We start from the raw sequence: 25,141 nt of genomic DNA, 5'->3' as shown, positions 1-25,141 counted from the left end.
AAGATGGCCCCAGGCCTTCGTTTTGTATTGTGAGCCATGGTACTGTTCCTGCAGCAGTCTCCCTTCATGGTCTTTCACAAGGAGTCCAACCATGAACCTGGACTCCTGAAAGCCCCAACGCTGCACTTGAAAGTACATACCCTCACCAACCACCAGACATAGTGCCTGCAGTGATCAGCTACAACTGGTTATGGCTGTATTCCCACCTGTGAGGTTTAAATAGGGCTGAATTCCCACACTTTGCCATGACTGGACAATTTTGAATATGCTGAGCTAAACTAAGTGATGGGCAAGCCCGCTTAGCTAAGGTTTGGGACTGCTTAAAGGGATAGGTTCAGGTTTCATAGAGTATATACTAGTACTGCCCTTGCCGAACCATTTTTAAGCCTAGCCAGTTATCCCTTGTGTGACTCAAACCTTGCACCTTGTGTTTGTAAGGCAAACACCTTAACCATTAGACCACCCTCCCAACCCTATGCTGCTGCTGTTGAGCACTGCTTACCAATGTGCAAATCCACTTAACTGTGCTACTTATTGCTTAGCATTTACATTTAAGCAATGCTTACACCAGGTTAGCATTGCTGAGCACTACTTAGCATTGCTCACATTTCCTTTTATAAATTATCAGGATTGTGGGATTGATTCCTCACTACTGACATATTATAGTTTTATGTTTACCTTCCATGACATCCCCCTATGTGTTTTCATTAAATTATATTCTTGTGTGACTATGCTGTATGGGACACTAATGTTTATATGGGGGTTTCACATCTTTTCTAGACTGACATCTTACTTTTGGACCTGCTACACTACCCTGGTTGACTAAAAATAGTTGATACATAATTTAAGTTTACAAAAATAAGCAAGTTGTCTGTTTTGGTACTCAAACCATGAGCACCTGCATCTAAAGGCAGTACTCAAACAACTACACACTATCTTGGCATGGAGGTTTCACTTGTATATTTGCATTTATCTTCTAGGGGAGTTTAAGCTTTGCTAAGCAGATAGCCATAACACCACATCTGCTTAGCTAAGCTCAACATTCCTTAGGCATGAAATAAAGTTTATATTATTTTCATATTATGTTATATAATTGAGTCTTGTGGTATTCTGACAAGTAATTGAGGACTGCAATCATGAAATAATGGAATTCATTTGGATTTCAGGCTTCTGTCCTTCAGGGGCTCCTGCTAATACATATCCTGTTATCTATCAACTTTCTAAGTGTGTGAGGGCAAATTTTCAGGTGTGACCCTAATGTAGCATTTATTCCCCCCATCACTTGTGCTTTTTATTAACATGCACTGCTTTAAGGGAATATTGACATACATTTGCTTTCAGACTTCTTCCCTTCCATAATTCATGCTAATGCATGACCTGTTCTCTAGCAACTTACTATGTTTGTGAAGGCTATATGTGTGTTTTGTCAGTTTTGAGGGATTTATTCCCCATTATGTGTGCATTTGCACACATTTCCTGTTTTAGCAGGTTGCAGAAGTGTCGTACGGCACTTTAGCAATGCAGGATGTGTGCCCACAGACACTGAAATGATAATTTTTTTAATTTAATGTCCGCTGAAACTGAAATACTGGCATAATATTAGAGTCAAGCTCTAATATTATGCCAGTTCAGCTTAGAAAGTGCTGTATAGCACTTTTTAAGTGCAGGGGGTGTGTTTAGTATCCATGCACTACTTGAACACACCCCCTACACTCATTCATGGTTCATGTTCGTATAAGAAGTACAGCAACATGCCTTAATGAATATTCAAGGCATGCTGCTGTTCTAAATGGACATGAACCACTCCATGCAAGAGTAGTCTTATTCTTGCACTGAGTTTGTTGAATCTGGGGGTATGAGTGCTACATTTTAACTGTATACCTCTTATATTATGTTAAGTGTATTTCAGCTAGTGCTTTATGACTGTTTTATAACTTTCATAGTTTTTATTTCCACATTGAACAACATTAAATTGAATGTACATATGGGAAACCCAAGTAAAATTTACTGGATATGGGGTTTCCTGCCAACACTGGTCTGTTTGTTTATGGACTTTTTAGGCATATTTATTTAGTTAGTTAAGGCATTACTGCAGCCTCACAAAATATAGTTAGCACATATGATGTATTTTTTTTCTTGACTCCTTACTAATGAATACATCATAACTGCATTTAGAGGAGTTAATGAAATGGTACGTTTGTGATACTGACCATATACTCATGTTGTAGGTCAGTGAGACTTACAATCAGTTCTACATATTGCTATGTGTTACCTTTGAGTTATAGGACACAGGTAAATAAAGCCTTGTAGTTCTCCTTTGCTGGAAGGCTAGCTTTATCTCAAATTTTGCTTTAGTAGACATAATGTGCCTACTTAGATGTTTGTTTAGATTGATGAGAATATTTTTATCATGCTGGGTGTAGCACTTCCTAATCCTGACTATGACTTTTGTCTCTTTATTTCCTTCATTGTACAACCTATTTATGGTTGGATTTGAATCCACTAACAAACCCAGATTGACACCTGCGCCCACACTCAAATGAAATTCAGGTATGCTGTTGGAAGAAGCGCTCTGTTTTAAATGAACAGATATGAAAATAGTGGCCATAATGTGGAATCCAGAAGCAGATCTTGATGTGTGACCACAAAATATTGCAAATGAGATTGTGAGGAGATTCTTAAGACTAAACAAAACTCATGCAAAATCTATATCTTTGACCAAATGAGCCTGGACATATGAGACACCATAAGAAGGATCACTCACAACGAAATGATTTATACAACAGTTAATACAGGACCATGAAGAAATATGAAAGTTATGTCATAAGGTTTATAACTTGAGCATCTGTGGCACTACAGCACATGTCATGTATTGCATGGGCTAGAGCCTCTATACTATGGTACATCTTAGCACCATTATGCATTTTACTATATAATGACACATGTTAACATGCATTCTTCCAAGCATGTTTGATACACACACTATAATGGCCTTATGTGGAAGTCTGGAAACTCATGATTTTCTCAGCAAGTGCTTATTAGACTTCACCAATACAGAAATCTGCAAAGGCAGATTTCATAACCCATCCAACACTTTGTCCCATGATCATCTGCAGGTGATACACCTTCAGCAGATCCAGCACCACACAGCAATGAGGCTGTATGGTGCCATCACCACCATCAGTGCCCCCTTAGCATTATTTCCAAAACAGGTGGATAAGGAGTCCAAAAATACCCCTCTGAGAACTCCAAATCCACTCAGCATGACATCTCAGTGACCATCATAAGTACAGTGGAGACACCTGAGTGGCATGCTCCAGGTTGTGTCCTGAGCTTCTGTAACATCAGCAGCTGAAGGTAATCTCATCAGCACTACTGTGTCAGTCACTGTATCTTGACCATGTACCAGCAAGCCAGGCATAGTGTTAATGCCCCTGCATATCTTAATGGAACTGGTAGATCTGAAACAAAACCACAAACATCTGTAACATAAACAACATGGCAGAAACCAACAAAAAGGTGTATATGCAGAGGTTATTTATCAAGCTACTGAAATACTTTGAACTATTCTTGATACCTGTAAAGAATGTATACCCACCTATAGGTCTGATACTTACGTGCTCTACACCTATGTGTCCTATAATGACATGTATACATGCTGACATTCCTCATTCAGTGTTCTCCATAACAGCATTGCCTAACATTGCATAACAGCATATGTAAGGAAATGGTCTTATTATAGCAAGCCATCATTAAAATGCACAACTAATTGGAAATTACCTTTAGATATGGAAATACCTGGGGCTGCAGAAGGAATAATGAAATATATAGTACCACCTAGAATAGTCCATTTTAAAAGGCACAGGGACCTACGTGTGTCAGATAAGGAAAACTATGGTTTAGTTAATGAGACAACCTGCATTTTGAATCTTGTGGCATTCTATGAAGAGTAACATTTGCACTTGATAAAGGAAGGGCAGCACCTAATGCTATTCTGTTCTTGCTAAGGCAATTAGTGCTATCTCACATAAGGAAATAGTTAAAAAGTTAAAAGCACTAAATATCACCCAAGCCACACAAGAATGCTTGCCTTCCCCCCAACCTGGACCATCCAACTGCTTTAGAATAGACAATTTCTATTTAGAAGTACTTTTTTGGAATAACAAATATGATGTTTGCTTTGATGCCTATCAAGATGGCTATGACTCTCAATACCTTTGAGAAAAATGAAACCAACCCTGCAGAGGAAAGGGAAGAAAATGAAAACATATTCAGTTTATATCCTCAGAGTCCATAAATAGGTTCATTCAAACACTGATATAGCCACTAAAGCTGTGATAATAATGAATTATTATGTGAGTTACATCTTTAAACATTTAGCATTTGAAGCAATTCTACTTGGAGTTTTGAGCAAGAGGAGCACAATTAGTGCCCAAGATATCCAGTTTGTCATTAACTGCTTTTTTCCAGGAGAACCATCCAAGCATGCTATGTTTGAGGGGTCAAAGTCAGTTGAATGGCTAGGAAGCATTTCTATAAATTTCACAAATTTTGCAATTTTTGAAAATTTTAAATAAAAAAATTAAAAAAGAGGGAGATTGGCATAATACTAATGGTGTTTTCCTGATAAATAGAATGTTGAGGGTTTGATTCTAAGCTCTGGTTATTGACTTGGCTAGTAATAGCTTGAAGATTGATAGCCTAGTTTTTACTTATGAACCTATAATAGGTTTTCAAGCTGCAGAAATAGCAGCCCACTCCACTCCACAAGAGCACATTGTCAGTGATAGAGAGGAAAGCTGCATTTTATTGTAATGCCCTATCCCATCCACCAACAGCAGACATGGGCTCCCACATCATCGCAGGGCTTGCAATACCTTCCATTCCACATGCACATATCAGTCCATATACAGCAGAGGCTAAAATCACAAGAATGCAAAGAAAAGCCCTTGTCCCAGTCCTGGTGCTGAATACCATATGACTGCTCACACTAGATGCTGACATTCTAGTGATCAGAACATATTCCTCTCCCCAGGATAGGAGGCCAGCACTAGTTGTCTACTTAAAGCCCACCTTTGTGAGTTCCACCAGAACAATCTTTCACTTATTGATAATGAGACAGACTGAACATTTTCCATATAGCATTTTTTTGTGGTGTCAGTGCATGTACAGCAGAGAATAACACCAGCTGTGTACATGCATGCATTTTGTGAGATCATGTAAGAAGGAACTGTAAATGAGAGTCACCATCCATGAATCTTTTCTGAGATAATGCAATATTTCTAGAAGGGGCTTTGTTATATGGATAGCCTACCATATTCTTATCCTACTCCTTCATGCCTATCACATTTGTAAGCCACACATGACTCTTTTGTTACATATTGTAATACTTAGGATCATTGGATAAGAGGAGGTTACTAGGGTAACAGCTCTAGAGCTTTTTTAAGTCTAGCCACTCATGCTACAGGTTTTTCAATTAGCATTACCTAAGGACTAGAAAAGTTTTGGTATGTGCATAAGCATATCTAGGGTGGAGCAGGAGGGGCAATGACCTTGGGCACAAAGTGCTTGGTAGATGCAACAGGCCATTGATCATCCCAATCACACTATAGTGCAATCATAATTTAAAAAAATGGTATTGCATTTGCAGTTAAACCTGAGCACTGCACTGTTCTGTGTGTGGTCTAGACTATAGCAACTGCTTGCAACATTTGTAGCAAGCAGTTTGCTACAGCTTAAAAGAATGAGTTATTTTTCTAAAATATGAGTGCTGTAGCTCTCCTTGTAGGTAAGGTATAAACTGTAGCAACTGTTTGATACACTTTAAACAAGGAGTGTTTTTATCTAAAATATGAGTACTGTAGCACTCTGTACAGGTAAGGTATAAACTGTAGCAACTGTTTGTGACATAGCAAGCAGTTTTCTACAATTGAAAAGAATATCTATCTATCTATCTATCTATCTATCTATCTATCTATCTATCTATCTATCTGTCTATCTCTCTATCTACACACACACACACACACACACACACACACACACACACACACACACACACACACATATATATATATATATATATATATATATATATATATATATATATATACACACATTATTATTATTTTTAAAATGTGTTAGGGAAGGAGGGTTGGGGCATGGCAGAGAAATGAGACCTGAATTCCTGGGATCTGAATTGCTGGGATGGGGGCTGTTATGCAGTTATGCATCATTCTTTTTTTTTTTTGGCTCTTCAGTGGAAGAGCTTGTTGGTGGTTGTAGGGTGGGAATAAAAAGTACTTCACTATATTATGAAGTCAGCTACACCTCTGGGTATGTGCCTGTGCCTATAGGCATCTATATGCTACCCCTATCCATAAGGGACCAGGTGACAGCCTTGTGTGAATTTACAATTTCCCATTCATTGGTCCAAATGAACTAAATGTGCACATGAATGGGGAGTCTGCTCCAGAAAAGGGGTAATCTTTGAGACACATGCCTATCTCTCCTATACATTTTGCTTATCTTACATATGAGGACTGATCCTTAGAGTGGGTAATTCTAGTATTGTTTGTTTTGCAATAAGGTGAAAGGATTTCAAACCAGTTTTCTCCTTTACAATGTTTAGAGTTTCAGAGACCCTCTTATTGAAATGTATAGGGTATGTAGTCTTATTTCTATACTGCTTCATGTCCCTATCCAGTTTTTTATATTTATGTCATCTTTTAAAGACACACATGTGATATGGGTTTAAAGATTTTAAATTTGCTGTACAAGAAAAGGTTGAAATAAACCCTTGTGGGGTGAATAGGAAACTACATTAGAGTATAAGGAACTACTCTGGCAGTTCATACTGAATGCCAATTCCCCATCCCCTCGGTTTAAATAAGTTTGTTTCAATATATCCTGCTCTAAACTTAAGTTCAGCAAAATTATGATTTTACGGTATTGTATTTATAGTTCAATGGTTATTTTATTCACAAAGTAATTATTTTAGGTCAGCATAGATATGGAATAATCTGCATTGCAATTGTTGCTATATTGAATTTGGAGGACCATTTATGTATATGTAGTATGGACTGCACATTTTTTAACATATTTAATACAGCTCAGCTTTAATATGGTTTATATATGGGATTTAGAGATGTATATAATGCTTATAAATTATCAACTTTGGTTTTGTTTAATTGATTGTCTCCTTTAAAATTCTGGGAGAGCATATCAATTGATTTTATAAAAGAAAGTGATAAGTGGCCTGATTATTCCCGAGTTCATACTTTTTAGGCCTTGATGATATTCTTTTGGCAATTAGCTTTACTAAATAAAAAGGATTTCTTGATAAAATTTGTCATGTGAAGATCAAAGGAGTTGGAATTATCAACCCGGATTCCAATATACCTGACTACTTTTCATTTTGCAGAGGTGTGTTGTCTATGCTCTAAGAAGAAACAAAGGGTTATCTACTAAAAGTGGGGTGATACTATACTATTTAGAATTTAGGTGAGTGCATCTTTAGTACACTAGGGGGTCTTTTTACATACTGGGCCTGCATCCTTGTTTCAGGTGCTTTAGAATCCAGATTCCTTGGTTGATTTTTTCCCCCACTCTATTAGAAACAGTCCCAGAAACATTCATATTTTATGGTGGGGATTAGAGAAGTAAGTTGTCATCCTACCTACTGTTTGCAATGAAACACATTAAAATATACTTCAAGCTTTAACTGGGTTTATCCTGTTTAAGTTTCTGGACAGCAGACATCCAAGAGGGCTACTTGCCATTGCTAAAGAAATTTGGAAAGAGGATAAGACAACATTTAAAAGTGTGAGGAACACTTTGCTAGTTTGGAGAATAGATTAAAGTTGGCAATGTATAGAGTAAGGAGTCACATGTAGAGAGCCTAGAAAATGCAGCATGTTTATAATATAAATAGACAAGCTGGTAAAAAACACGCAAAACTGAACTGCAAAAAGCACGGGTCCTTGACACTGCACACTAGTCACAAATCAAAGTACTTGGAATGGCAATAACGTACTTTTAATAACCTTTAAGTGTACAAAAATATAATCCACTTTTGGTCAACACAAATAGTTCGACTTCTTCAGAAACCATACAAAGGTAAATGTTGAAACAGGTTGCTTAAATATACAATTTGATTCTGTCACATGGTAAATAAATTGAGGTTTAAAGGAGTACAACATAAAATGCAAGAAATTATATCCAAACTCTTAATAAATCTCAAGCCGCCTTCCACCTCAACTATACCAAAAAAACCTCTCCAAAAGACATATAATATACAATTAAACTTTAAAATATATATAAATTTAAATACATCTATAAATATAGAAAAATATGTTAAAAAATATATAAATATATATGATAAGTTGATATATAGACACATGCATATGTATATTCAATATTAATAAAAAATACATGTAAATGTACAAAGACATAAAAAACAAATTGTGTTAAACAAGTACATAAATATCTATACACTAATATAGTGTGAGTATGTAAATCCTGTAAAAACTAAATATAGAAATCCATAATGTATAATATACAAGTAAGATAAAATGAGATATAAATATATATTATATGAATTAAATAACCATATTTGTACATTCCATCGTGCATATAATCTACATAATATAATAAATACAACATTAAATTAAACAAAATATGTCCGATGGAATGTTCAACCAAAAAAATATATATGTATGTGTATTTTACTGAGGTAAATATGAAATAAAATAACATAAAGCAAAAGATAATAAACTAATTGTACATATACTCAACCCAAGACTGTTGTTTATAACTATCTAGCCAAGTTTTTCAATCTCAGAATACACATTATAGTATTCATTTCATTAATCCCTGGGTATTGGCATGCATTCACTCTCAGTTGCCAGAGAAGTTCATTTCTTTCTAGTTTCAATGACTCTGGTCCACCCCTTTAATCATTCCTCAATTGATCTATGACTCTAAATTTAAATTGGTGCCCTTCATTTTCATTAATGTGCTTTGCCAATGCATTTTCTAGTTTATTTTTACTAATGCTATATGTGTGTTCATAAATTCTCTCCCCCAGCTTCCTATCGGTCTTACCTATATAGAAAGCTGGGCATAATGTACATTTGGCTAAATAGACAACTTGTTTACTACAACAGTTGTATCTCCTATTGGAAATGTATTTCTTGCCAGCTATTATAAAACTATTTCCTGTATCGATATATCGACAGAACCGGCACATATTACATTTATACATGCCTTCCTTATTCTTACGTGGTTTACTGTTGGATTCTAAAATAGCTTGCAAATTGAACCCTCGTCTATAAACTACTTTTGGTGTTAATGGGAAAATTCTCCTAAATTTGCTTTCTCTCATCAGGCTGTCCCAATTTTTCAAGATAATGTTTACTACCTTGTATGAGTCCAAATTAAAGGTACAAATAAAGCTGTAAGGGTTGAATAGTTGTTTTTCTATACTAATTCCCATTCTACTCATACCCCTATTATTCAAAATAGGGGTATAAAATCCTATTGTTCTCTTATGTTTTACCTCTTTGAATATCTCCGAGATCAAATTACTTGGGTATCCTCTCTGTACGAAATAAGAATTCAGAAGTTTACATTCGTCTTCAAACTCAGTGTCCCTAGTAACCATCCTTGCGGCTCTGACTACTTGACCTTTCACTACTGATTTTTTCTGAAAGGTTGGATGGCAACTGGAGTAGTGCAAAAACATGTTGGAATATGTCTCTTTACGATAGATCTTCGAAACGTAAACTTTTTCTTGATAGTCTTTTCTTAGATCAATGTCTAAATATGCTATTCTGTTCTTATTATAGTTTGATGTAAATCTCAAAAAAGTAGTACTAGAATTAAACATTTCCAACATGTTTTCCAACTCATCAGTATTACCCTGGAAGAGGATAAATATGTCGTCCAAGAACCTAGTATAAAATTGGATTTGTTCTTTATATACTAGATTTTTTAACACAAATTCCCTTTCCCAGTATGCCATTACTAAGTTAGCCAGGCTAGCACCACAAGGAGAACCCATTGCCACCCCTACTTTTTGATGGTATATATCATTGTTAAATAGTACATAGTTATAAGATAAAACTGTGTCTATTAATTCTACCACTAGCTGGATCTCATTCTGTGGTGCTCCAAGGATTTTCAACATATGTGTCAACCACTCAATCCCCTCATGATGCGGTATGGATGAATATAGGTCTTTCACATCTATTGTGACTAACAGATCTTCAACCCTGAACTCAAGGTTGTTAATGTTTTCAAGAAATGACCAAGAGTCCTTTGAAATTTGGGTTTCACGTATTATATATTTCTTTAAAATATTGTCAGCCACTTTGGCACATGTGTATGTGATACTATCCCGGCCATCAACTAGTGGTCTCATGGGTGGATCAGCAATGCATTTATGTACTTTCGGGATGCCAAATAATATTGATATCCTAGGTGCGGGTTGAGTCAAATAGTTATATAATGTTTTGTCTATCCTTGCCTCTATATACAATTCTTCTATAAAAGCTCTTACTTTTCTGTATGCACCATTCAGTTCATTATTAGATGCTTCCACATAAGTATCACTATTTAGAATGACAAACATTCTTCTATTGTAATCATCTATGTTCATAATAGCTAAGCCACCTCCCTTATCCGGTTTCATGATGCGAACCGGGGCTTGGCATAAATACTTCAAATTATCTCTATCCTCTCTACTGATGTTATAATGGTTATTCTTTGAGTGACCTGGCATATATGGTGTATTCACAAGATTACGTAGATCCAACTCACTGACCTGCTCAAAAAGTGCAATCAATGGGTGTAAGGGTGGATTATACACACTCGCAACATAATAGTCAGTTTTCCTATTCATATTTACTCCCATCAATTTATCATATATATTTATATATTTTTTAACATATTTTTCTATATTTATAGATGTATTTAAATTTATATATATTTTAAAGTTTAATTGTATATTATATGTCTTTTGGAGAGTTTTTTTTTGGTATAATTGAGGTGGAAGGCGGCTTGAGATTTATTAAGAGTTTGGATATAATTTCTTGCATTTTATGTTGTACGCCTTTAAACCTCAATTTATTTACAATGTGACAGAATCAAATTGTATATTTAAGCAACCTGTTTCAACATTTACCTTTGTATGGTTTCTAAAGAAGTCGAACTATTTGTGTTGACGAAAAGTGGATTATATTTTTGTACACTTAAAGGTTATTAAAAGTACGTTATTGCCATTCCGAGTACTTTGATTTGTGACTAGTTTATAATATAAATGCCTGACTTAGAGAATTTGGTCTAAGAGATCAAGTATTATATGTAAGCTCCTCATGAGAAATGGATTTCTAGCCAAATGTCAGAGGCGATTTGAGGTGATGTAAAAATGGATGCAGTTAACAGTAAGACTTGACAGCATTCTATTCCCACTTCAGGTAATTAGACTAATTTTCAAATTACTAATGCTATGGTTCAACATTAGGGGGTGCTGCATTCCTGAATGATCCAGCCTTTGAATGAGATGATAAACTGAGGTCTCATTTGCTTGAGTTGGAAATAGCTGAGATTAATTTAAAAGATTCCGCAGTTCCTTGATATCCTGGGCAAATGTCCCCTATAAATACCACCTTGGGTTCCCTGAAAAGAAGCCACTTGTCTAGTGGAACCAATCTGTCAACAAAATAAAAATAAATTTATTGGCAATCAACATTATAAATAAGGACAACACTTGAAAGCAACAAATCAGGAAGTTATTTCCACATTTGTAGGATTATTTAAAGGAAGGCTCTGGAATCGGTGTGGAAAAGCCCAGTCAGGATTATCCTGGCGCGAGTACTTTGTGAAGGTACTTGCTTGCAGAGCTGGAAACTGAGTCTGGAAGAGGCCTGCAACCTTGAACTTTAGTTTTAACTACAGCTTACATATATATATATATATATATATATATATATATATATATATATATACACACACACACATAAATATATATATATATATATATATATATATATATATATATATATATATATATATGCGCTGTAAGGATTGTGAATGTTTTTAAGGTTTTGTGGTTTTGTATATTTTGTTTGGATCTGCAAAGCTAAGTGGATTTTTTTTTTTGGAATCCCTTTAGACTTTTCTATAGGTGTGCAGGACAGAACATCACAAATGCTGGTCAGCTCATTTTCTGGCAGTGCCTTTTGCTGAGTGCATAATCCTTTTAAGGCACAATTTACCAAATGAATTAAAGCAGAATAATTGTATATTCAGAGTTCTGTATAGTGGGCTGGTATTACGTAAGTAAATGTGTTTTGTGTAGTAGGAAATGTATGACTTCAATTTCTGTTTTGGAGACATTATTATTGATGAAGTTTTCCTGCATACACCCACAGTGAATCCTCCTTTCTTAAAGTTGGTGTGACTGAGATGTTGGTATATTTGTGTCTGAAGGGTGTAGTAGGGCTTGCCCCTGGCAAAAACATTTGTTTTTATGTTTTGATGTGGTTTGATGGGATATGTTGCATGAATAACAATGAGTGAAGCCAAAATGTCTTTTTCATTATTATGGGGATTGGTATTTCCTTTGTTCAATATTTTCTTATATCAATATTTATATTTGTGTGTGTATGTGTGTGTGTGTGTGTGTGTGTGTGTGTGTGTGTGTGTGTGTGTGTGTGTGTGTGTGTGTGTGTGTAGATAGAAATATAGATATGAGAGGCATAAATTTGTTTATAAATAAACATAAAACAAATAACATATATTTTTGTGGGAAAAGGAAGAGCTGAAAAAGTCTTTAAGGAGATATAATTGTCACAAAGTAACAATACTTGCTCCCATTTGTTTTAAAACAGAAAATCTACCCATATTCCCAACGGTCCAAGGGTTTTATGGATAAAATATAAAACAGGACATTTCTTCAAATATACAGTGGTATTCCTAGTCAGTACATGAAAGCTTGCAGGCAGTTTTTTTCACAAAGAAGCACAACAAAGGTAGAATTTCTATGGACTATTTACACCAATGTGGGTTGCTCACAAACAGGTGTAAACAAATCAAGTTATACTGAGAATTAAATGAGAAATTATGTAAAACAGTATATGCTAATAAGTCCTTCTCCTCCCTTTGTGATTCATAAACAGAAATGTTTCTACTCCATCTGCAGACTCGTTATAAAAGGCAGAATCACATATTTTTTGTTTACTTTGCAAACTGCAGTGATGCTATACTTTGCTGCTAGCCTAGTTATTTCCTGGTGTGAGATATTTATATTAGCTGAGTACCTCTCAACGGTACAGATTTTTGCCTCATATTTTCGGTCCATTTTTCATAAAATTTGGGTTTTCTGGCAAATTACTGGCAAATCATTAATGCTTGAAGTTAGAAAATAATGACAGACATTTGAGTTTCAGACTTCATACCCTTTCGAAAATTTGTTAATGCAAAACCTGTTATTCTATCAACTTTCTAAGTTTGTAAGAACAATGTTTAAAAATTGTTCCTATTTTTGGGCCTTTGTCCCACTTTTATTTATGGCTTTGTCCAGATGTCTTGCTCTAAGAAGTTGAGAAGTATGGCTGAGCCCAAACTGCTTATGCCCAGTGATGCTTGCCAGCAAAGAATGTGGGGATATAGACAGAGAATAACACATAATTTTGAAAATTTGGAAATCTTTGATAGAGTCAGATTGGACAGTGATATTACAAGGATCTTATTGAGCGTGTATGACACCCATAGGGAAACTGATGTGATGTGTGGCCTTCCTATCCCTGTGGATACTAAAGTATGTATAGCCCTCATTGTACTTGCTACAGTGATCTTTCAAAGAAAAGACTGGGGATATATTGGGTGTCTCACAGCCTTATGACTTAAGGATACTTCAGCAGTTCCTGGATGTACTCTTGGCACATGTGGATTAGTATCTGTTTCCTAGTGTCACCACAGGGCCAAGTCTAGAATATGCATGTCTGGGGTACAAGTTTCCTTGAGGTTCTTGTTGTAATAGATTACTCCCATTTTACAATTAGGGACCCAAAGGGTCCACAAGGGGGGAAAGAGATACCACATACTTGTAGGAAGTGCTGCCATTCCATCAACTGCTAGGTATTTTGCAAAGCATGTGGATTCATCACCAATTTGTCCATCCACCATCCTGGCAGTGCAAATGATTTATATATCTGGCATACTCACTCACTCACTTTATCACCTTTTCATGCATGGTAGTATGGCCAGTGGTCATCTTGTTGCTAAGTGGGACTTTTTATTATCATTTAAGTATTTATTCATGTTATATATAAGGCTTGATACTAAACCATTTTTTCTTTGTTTCTCTCTTGCTTTTTTCTTTTGTTTTCAGGTGATGCTGGATAATCACTAGGTCCATGGCTAATCATGACATCAGATGTATAAGAGAATTTCAGTAGAGCCCTGCCCCATACATGTGTTGTCATCAAGCATGTACTTGGAATGTTAAAGGGTAATTCAAATGCCAGGATAAGTCTAGAGTGCCCTTCAGTATGACCCAGCTACTGCATGCAACATGCTTACTGTGTGTTGCATCTGTATAACATGATCATATGCTGGTTTGGTGGTTGAGTGGCTCATGGTGTCACTGCAGCTCCCACATCCAATCTCACTTTTCTCACTATGACTAATGATGACCAGCCAGGTACAGTAGTAAGGGATCCCATACTGAACTTTTATGCATGGAATAAGGCAGGGCAGGTAAAGAGGTGGTGTCCATGCCAGAACTATGGACTATGACATTCAGGTTAGTGTTTTCTTTCTTACACTGAGTATAATTGATGCATGCAGTGATATATGTGGGCTATGCCATGGGGTGCATGGTCTATTGTCATTGTTAATCAGACATTCCCTTTCATCTTTATATATATATATATATATATATATATATATATATATATATATACATATATGAGTCCTTGTTAGATGATCGAAGCACAGAACTTCGAAACTCATATGGCTGAAACCATATAATCGAAGTTCCGTAACCTTGAACATCTAAACAGACATCTCTGTACAGCATGGAACGGGAATATTCCCTTTTCTTTGCTATAGTGTGATCTTGGAGTTGATATATTTTAGTAGATGGGGGTGTGGTGGTGCAGGAGCTGCACCCCCCCCCCGCATACATGTAAATGTTAATGCTTTGTGTTTTTTTTCTTTTTATTGAATAATCAGTGTTATGGAACTTTGATCATATGGTTTCAGCCATATGCGTTTCAAGGTTCTGTGCTTCGATTATTCAACGTAGACCCATATATATATATATATATATATATATATATATTATTATTTTTTTTTTTTTTTAGAACAACTACTCATATTGTTGTTGATAAAAATTATACCTGAGTGCTAACTAAAACTTATTCAGTGATGTCATAGGGTATGATGTAAGAATGATTATACATGTTTAACTGATTTCATAAGACTTTCTTCTTAGGTGATTTACTTCAGTATGGACATATTGGTTTGCATGAGGTTGTAAACTGAATAAAAATGCTATTTCATTGTTTAACATCAGTTTATATTTTGCAATTTAATGGAAAATGTTTCACAGGCTTTTTAGTTTTGCTGTTACTTATTCAAAATTATTATTTATTTGTTAACTTAATACACATCAGATTATTTCATTTTCTCATACTCAAGAAGTTATGTCTTCAGAGATTCATCATTTCTGCAGTGCTGAGGATGAATTGACAGCAGTGCTAGTTGACATGGCAGAAAACTCGTACCCTTTTTATTTATAAGTTGTATGTTATGGTTATTTGTCGGCTGTGAGATTGTTGAACTTAAAGTCATGATAATGATATGCCCTTACTGCTGTAAATCAGTGTAATTTGAATGTTATGACATACAGCCTTTGTTCCGGATATTTCCCTACTTAACAATATAATTATTGAACTCAAATGCATGCAGATTCTTGTGTTAGCACTGTGTTATAGTCTAGACTCATGTATGCTGCAATTGTTTTCTTTTTTTTCTTAATACCTAATTGCCTTTACAATTCAACATTGATGTATGTGTAGAAGTATAATTGCAATTGCATGAATGGTATAGCCTGAATCACAGCAGGTCAAGATCAAATGTGTCACACATGACATCTTCTAAAGATAGGGTAGGTGAAACTATGTGAGATCTTGAGGAGGGGCTGTCACATGGAGTGGATGGTGCCACTGCCTTGCTGTGATATTGTGACCTACCTGATGCAGGTGGTCCTACAGACAATGATCTCACAGTGCTGTTGGAATGGGTCTTTTTATGAGAAGTTGTGCTACACTTCCCCCAGTCATAGCACCACCTTCTTGCAAAGCTTTGCATGTTTCCTGGGGTACCTTTGACAAATTTCTGTACTTGACACCCCTTTGTAAAGGTGTCATTGTGGACACTGCTGCATCTGAATGTCTACTATCATCCATAAGGTGTTTGTGTGTGTTTGGAGATACTGGTGTAGATGCACATGGCTTTTCTCCCCTGCGCAGTCTGTAGTGTAATGTCAGCATGTACTTGACTTTGTCATGCACTGTCACTTCCTGCAGAGTTACTAACATATTGTGGGGTGTGAGATCCTGCCATTAAACTTGGTGACTGTATGCCATTTTCTTCAGGCTGTCTCCATACCTCTCAAGCTCTTAGAACAAAAAATCTGGATACAGCCAAAATAATAGGGGGCCAAAGGCTTAAAAATAGGGACAGATTTCAAAAAAGTTGATAGAATAATAGGTTATGCATTAACCTTCATTTTCTGAAGGATATGAAGTGTCTGTCATTTAATTACTTCAAGCCTCAGTGATTTCCCAGAAAACCACAAAGGCTATGAGGAAAGGACCAAATATATAAGCCAAAAATCTGTGCATTCTGTGAAAATTTGGACTGTGGAGATGTATGGCTTCTCATAAATGTTACTTTGTTATCATCATCATCATCATCATCATCACCATCATCAGGCATTCTTCTCTTGATATTGTCTAAATTTATTGGCATGGTAGAACTGTTTCTTTCTGTTGCTGACCATGTAAAGAATTAACTGAATACATTACTGCTCGGATGGTGGGGTACACTGCTATATGCTGTGTAATGTATTATGAAGGACACTTACCATGTACACTGATTTCATCAGTACCATTATGTGCTAAAGTGGGTGGTTCATCTCTCAATAGCAATTGTCATTTGTTACATTTATTCGATGCATTTCATCCTTCTACTGTGTATGTTTGTATATGTCACTGTTATGAAACCTACCTTCCCGAGCAGATGTCTGTTGGTATGTCACTGTGTATGTAATTATGAATTTATACTAAGTACTGAGTTACAGTAGACAGGATAGCCATTGATTACAGATAACAGTTAGTGTCCACACCGCCTCTAATTATTCCAGTGCCATTGTCATTTGTCTCATAATCATCTGCATGAATGGGGCAGAAGTATTCCTCATCAGGTGTTAGACAAATGATTGTTGGAGACCCCACTAGTACAGCTACAGGCAATTGCATCCTGCCTTGTCTTGGTTCTTGCACATCCTATCATATCATTGACCATCTAATTGCACTGTGTTAATGGGCGATAATTTGCATCAACAGCATTAATATTCATAACTACCTGGTTCCATGCCTTTACCCTCTCAGCTTGTTTGGGTCCCCCTTTTCCGAAAAGCCATTTGTCATATATCCTAAGAGCTGATATATGGATGCAGTTCTCCTCATGGATAAAGTTGGTCTTTCTTTGTCTTGATCCCTGCTGCTGCATTATTCATTTACCTAAACAACATGCCCAAGTCAGGTATTTAAACTTTTGATCCACTCATCAGCCAAAAACACAGAAATGAAAGAATGCTTGCCTTCATCACAAATAAAGCAACAAATTGATTAAAAAATGTGTAGTGACACAACACTCATATTCATATACACATACTGCAAGTCCAAATTCAGCCAGTTAAAGATGCGTTGTAATAACCTTTACAGTATCATAGGCAAATACACTATAGTATGGTAAGCATTTAATACTACACTGTCATTTAATATTACACTGTCATTTAATATTACACTGTCATTTAATACCACACAGCCATTAATACTACACTGTTATTAACATTACACTGTCATTAATACTACACTGTCATTTAATACTACACTGTTATTAATACTACACTATCATTAATATTACACTGTCATTTAATACTACACTGTCATTTAATATATCCCTGTAGGCAGATGTAGGCATGCCCAGTATGCCCTGTCCTTGGCAAAGAGGTAACACATAGCACATGCACTGACAACCTAGGGACCCAAAGACTGACACCTCACTCCGACTCACATACATAGTAAAATGGATACCAACCACACCACACTACCTGTACCTTACCATATATAGGCTGTGTACTGCATGCATCTGACAAAGTCAGCCCTGAAGCACTGTTCTCCCAACTGCTGCAGGCACAATGTAAGTCACTCTTTTTTTACAACAAATGAATGGGGTAGTAGACTGTGGTAGCATATGTATGGACCTGCCGTATGTATGCAAGGGAGTGGAGTGGGCAACCGGGATAGCTGCAGACAACTGACAGCTATGTGGGGCAACAGCAACCATCTGCCCAATATTGGCCACCCCATAATATGCAGTAGGCCCCAAGCCAGCAAAACCCACTGCACTATGCAAGGGAATTACAAACACTGGGGTCACAGGACTGATGCTTGACTGTCAATGCTAGAGTCCCTTATCCCCAACACACCCATGTTCCTATACAACTTCAGTAACAAGTATGTTTTCAAGGTAATACCAGCAGACCACACAATCCTTGGGCTGTCCCAATCAACCTAGTGATATGTACCAGTTCCCCAATATGCAGGGGTCAATGTGCTATGTATGTCTGTGGTTGATAGTGTCAGGAAGTAAACTGCACTTTCTGGTGGCTGTCGTTGCTTAGTGGGCTAAGTACATTTCTGTGGTTGATAGGGTACATGGTTCGAGACTGGCTGTGGCTACTCATTTGCATGTGAGCTACACCTATGGGAGGAGTTCTACAGACCGCCCATATGTCAGTATTTGTTACTGCAAGAAAGCTGGACAAAGCCTGAGGCAATGGAGGGACAGGGGGCCACAGATATGGACAGTACACAGCCCTGAGTAACTTAAATGATGGCTAGTAGAACTGTAGGTTGGAACAAGTCAGTGTAGCACCAGAATATAAAAGCTGCCATGTAACAGAGTCAGTACTTACAACAAGTCAGTGGGCACCATCCATACCCCACAAATATACAGAGTTTCACAGAATGTCCACATTTATGCCTCATATATCTGTTCTGTTTGTCATAACACTGCAGTTGTCTGGCAAACTATTGACAAATCAATGAAAGTTGCTGTGAATAAATAATGACAGACACTTGAGATGCAGACTTCATACCCATCAGAAAGTGCATGCTAATACAAAATCATTCTACCAACTGCCCAAGTTTGTAAGAGCAATATTAAAATCCTGTCACCATGTTTGGGCCTGTGTCCTACTGCTATATATAGCCCTGTCCAGATATCTGGCTGTAAGAGTCTGAGAGGTATGGGCAACATGTAGCCTTATAATAACAGTACAACACAAACCATTTGAGAACCAGAGCAGATGTGTGTGGCACAATGCTAGACAGCCTGCAAAACAGGTATAGTCAGAGGTGTAAGGTCCGTAATACTGTGTGTGGTGTTACATCATCTACCCCAGTCACAGCATACCTACAACTACATAGAGCAGCAACTGTGAACAAAGCCAGGAAATGGAGCAGGGCAGGACAAAGGCCACATATAAGGGGAAGGAGGAATTACTGGCCAGACAAATGTAGAAAGTACAGAATAGAACAGTTTGTGCAGTAGCATGGGTTCCCTGCAGTGTATGGAGTCAGTAACCCAAATGTCTGTCAGCGGTTCCCTACATCAATCTATAATGATCTGCCACTGACTTACCAAGAAACCACATTGCTATGTAAAATGTACCGGGCATATTATGCAACAGTCTTTTCAGTCCTGTACACACCCTAGATATGAGTCAGATATTAAGGATAGCACACAGTCAGGAAATCCCTCAGGCATTACATCAGTGAGGTGCTGGACTGTTTAATCAGGTTCAGCAGCCAATTGGCTGTAGCACACAAAATCCTGGATTGGAGTACAGGGAGGTCTGCCCTGGAGTCCCATTGTAAGTATTGATGGTCATACTGGGCATGCTCCTACACTTAGCTAATTTTTGCCCATGTCTGAACCCAAATCTGACTATAGAACAGTGTTGTTCAGATATCCCTGTGCATACAGACAGCTATATACACCTTAACTGTCTCTCACTATCCCCATCAGACATGATTACCCTCATCTATCCATATGTGCCACATATAAGATATATCTGACTCTGTTGAGTTTTATATACATACATAATATATAGGTAGCATATATAAATATATCATATAAAGAGACTCAGAGAGTAAGGATAGTGAGAAAGAGAGAGAGAGAGAGACAGAGAGACAGAGAGAGAGATAGGAAGAGACTGTAAAAGGCATACAGTGATGTAGTGCTGCAGTCACTCATGCACCGATTATAACCAGTGCTGTATGCAAATCATAGGGTGGGCTCCAGTGTGTAATAGTAGGTAGGGGTTCTAATCTCACATCAGCCACCTTGTGTGCATGTGTCTATTTCACATACAGCAGAACACATGCACCCAACAGGACTATCTCTGTGCAATGAGCACTCATTTTATGGCCCTGTGACTATTGTCCTCCACAACAGTGGCCTCCATGTCAGCAATTACTGATGACATCCACCACGACAGCAGTGGCAGACACTCTCCAAATGCATAAGCTCCATAGCGCATACAATAACTACGTAACACTATAATGTAGACAGATAGGTTGTGGTTGTAATTCCAGCGACAGCAACTCAGTGAACGTGCTTGTAAGTATATTTGTTTGGGGCTGTGTGCATTTCTTGCCTATGTGTGTGCAATGCCAATAGATTTTAAGGCCTGTTCCACCCTGTTAACTCCCCCAGTGGATTGCTATACAGGGCCTGCTGATATCATCCACCTTAGATGCACAGTTAGACACTCTCCAGGCACATACGCTCTGTAGCAAATGTGATAAGTATGTAACACTGTACTACATACAGCTAGATTGGTAGGAGTTCTAATCTCAAAACTGGCAAGTGTGTGTGTGTGTGTGTGTGTGTGTGTGTGTGTGTGTGTGTGTGTGTGTGTGTGTGTGTGTGTGTGTTGGTTATACCATTTTAAGGTCTGTCCCACCCTGTGAACCCCCCATTGCATTACTTTAAAGGGCCTGTTGATGTCACCCACATGCTCCAGACACATAAGCTCTGTGGCACATGCGATAAGTATGTAGCACTATAGTACATACAGCTAGACAGGTAGGGGTTTTAGTCTCCCAACTGGCAACTCTGTGAGTGTATGTGTGCATATATGCATATCCCCTGTAGCAGTGTGGTAGTCTTGCTTGTGTGTGTACAGTATTTATACTACTTTAAGGGCCTGTTAACCCCTCATTGGTAACTTATACAGACGCTACTGATATGATCCATCTAACCACAATAGCTCTGTGGTGCATGCGAAATGTATGTAGTACTATAGTGTATATAACTAAATAGGTAGGGGTTCTAATTCCAAAACAGACAGCTTTGTGAGTGTATGTGTGTATGCATATCCCCTTACAGCAGAGTGGCTGTCTCTCCTGCATACCTCTCAACTATACAGATTTTCACAGAATGTCCAGATTTTTGCCACATATTTTTCATCTGTTTCTCATAAAACTGTGGTTTTCTGGCAAATCACTGGGCATGATATCAGAGAATAATGGCAGACATTTGAGTTTCAGAGTGAATAGTGACAGATATTTGACTTTCAGACTTCATATTCTTGAGAAAATCCATGCTAATGCAAAACCTGTTAGTCTATCAACTTTCTAAGTTTCCAAGAGCAATATTTAGAAAGTGTCCCTATTTTTGGGCCTTTGCCTCCCCCCTTTATTTGTGGCTTTGTATAGATTCTTGCTGTAAGAGGTTGAGTGGTATAGTCTCCTGTGTTTCTGTGCTACGGTTATATCATTTGTCATCCACCTGAATAGCAGTGGCAGACACTCCAAAAATGTATAAGCTGCATGGCACATGTGATATGTATATAGCACTATAGTATGTAAAACTAGACAGGTAGGAGATCTTTGTGTGTGTGTGTGTGTGTGTGTGTGTGTGTGTGTGTGTGTGTGTGTGTGTGTGTGTGTGTGTGTGTGTGTGTGTGTGTCTTACAGCAGTGTAACTGTGTTAGGGGCACCACCATAACTCTCAACCCCTTAGAGCAAGCAATCTGTATAAAGCCATACTGAAAGGTGGGACAAAGGCCAAAAAATAGGGATAATATTGCTCTTACAGATATAGAAAGTTGATAGCATAACAGGTTGTGCATTAGCATTAATTTTCTGAAGGGTATGAAGATTGAAATTAAAATATTTGGCATTATTGTCTAACATCAGTCTTTAATGATTTGCCACTAATTTGCCAGAAAACCACAATGTTATAACAAATGGACCAAAAATATGTGCCAAAAATCAGGACATTCTGCAGAAATTGTACAGATGAGAACTATGGCCACCACCTGTCCCACCCTGCAGGTTTCAGTCCATGTTTGGCGAGGTGTGATCCGTGAAAACAACCCAAACAATACAGAGGTCCCAATAATGAAGGACAACAAATATTTTCTAAAGTTGCATCATAGTTGCATAAAGCAGTTATTTTACATCAGAAACACCTTAATGTTATGAGAAATAGCATAAGCTATGGAAATGTGACAAAAATAAGCTGTCATATTGGCAAACCAAGCAAAGCCCTGTCCTTTGCACTTGCTGTAGGTGTGGTTTGTCCTGCCAACTCTCACGATACTATAAGAAGTGTCCCACATTGCACATTTGATAAGGTGGCAACCCTACTCTGTGTTGCCTATGTTTGTGCAATATGTAGACATGTGGAAGCCCTGTGAGTAGCTGCTGCCCCCAATGGCCCACATGTATCTAGACATGAATGCTAACTGCTACTACCCACAGTTGTATGTACTGCCTAAGGCTGTGGCAACTGTAAGTTGTGTGCTGTCAATGACCCACCAACTGATATTAACACACTGCAATGGGGTCTTACATCAGGTATGGAATAGTGCCAAGGTCCTGGCCTCAAGCTGAATGCAAAAAACAGTATGATACCATATGGCAAGGACATGGACCCACTATTTCCCACATCAACAACAACCCCATAAATACACAACCTGTGTTGAGAGACCTGGGTACTCAGGTTAATAACACTGTTGCATTCAGCCATCAAGTAGTGGCAGTGGTCAGAAAAGCCTTGCACATGGTTCACCACATAGGTAAAGGGAGTGCATCCAGACAAAAAGTAAACATTACCTCTGTATAGTCCTCAGTCAGTACAACAATAATTTAGTACCATGGCCTGTTTGTTATGTACCTATCCAGACATCTGCTGCAACTGGAAAGGCTATGGTAATACCCACAAAGGTAATTCATGGTCTCCAACACCTGTTCCGTGCAGACAGCATCGAGTCAGTAGTGCCCCACTTGGTAATGGACAGTTTGTCCACAAGTGGGCCATGGCATGCCTATATAGCAATGTTTTACCCAGCCCTTCAACAGCTACTCCATATATGTGAGTCTAGCTCTTCACACATTACCAGCATGACAGGCCCAAATCCGATATGCAACATCAACAAAACCTGATGGAGAGACAGATTTGTCCCCCAGAGGCTGTCCTGCCTCGGGAATGCACTTCCCATACATGTCAGAGTACCATGCAGACCCTCATCAAGTGTATCCATGATAAGTGGATGGGAAACCACAAATCTGTCCCAGGGGTCCCCTCCTGTGTCCCTCAATGACAGGGGCAACAGGTGCTGATTGATGATTCTATCAGGGATAAAGTAATGGCTAGGCTTATAAGGGACCCAAGGCCTAACCTTCTATGATCCTATGAACCTGTGATCCTACGGAACTCTCAGATGACATGTATCAAGAGTAGCATACTGTGTCAAGTGGTATGCATGCAAGATTATGCTGTCTGCCCCATTGTCACTCACACACTGTTCTACACATACGCACCTAGGTAACCATGCATGTATACAGCCATACTTTGGCAATGTCACATTTCTGCATTTCCACTATGCCATCATGAAGTGCCATATTAGCAGCAGGTCCCCATGGTGCAGACACACAGACACCTGGAACAGAAACAGAATAAGCTCTGGGAGACAACAGTCAGTCAGAAAAACTAACATCAATGCAGTATCATGGCAGAAAGGTACATACACTTTGATGTGTACGTATTACAATTGCCAGCAGACACCACCTTACAAGGCATAACACTACTGCACTAAAAAGTGCCATTAAGTGTACTATTTACCCTGCGCATCAGACACATATTAGCATGTCCCTGCATCAATGGTATGGATGACAGGGATGTGGCACAGGTATCATCACATGCAGAGGGTGTGGTGTGGGGTTTCCAAAGGCCAAGGCTGTGCCACAAAGTTGACCTCATGTGTGTGTCTGGAGGGGTGCTGGTCAGCTGGGCCATAGAGAGAAGCTATGTGTGTCTGGTGGAGGCCTGCATGTGACAGTGATGTGTGAGTGTGTGCATGTACACAGTCAAGACATGTGCCAGCCCTACATGAGGGTATGTTGGAAGCTGTGGACCATACATGGCACAATGTACAATTGACCATCTCCAGCCATGAACACGTGAACTGGTTCCACCAGGAGTGGCAGTGGTACCACCATGCCAATGGCTAGACATGGTACTACTTGCTGATGGTAACTAGTGTCTGCTGGATCTGTGCTCCTCACATGACCTCCCAGGACCATGTGCCTGTGGTCTGTCATGTTGTGGTATGGACAGCACCCTCTCTTTGGTAGTGCTGGTGGCACTGCCACTATGGGAGTGTGACTGTACACTGCCACGTGGGCTCTCAACTGATGTTGTTGCTGACCCAAGTCCATGTGTCTGATACCCTACTCCCACCATATTTTCAAGCAAAGACATTGCACAG

Source organism: Protopterus annectens, chromosome 1.part2, assembly GCF_019279795.1.
Source record: "Protopterus annectens isolate FY-2018-M chromosome 1.part2, PAN1.0, whole genome shotgun sequence".
Classification (NCBI taxonomy): domain Eukaryota; kingdom Metazoa; phylum Chordata; order Ceratodontiformes; family Protopteridae; genus Protopterus; species Protopterus annectens.
The sequence above is the reverse complement of the archived record's forward strand: the minus strand, read 5'-3'. Positions refer to the sequence as shown.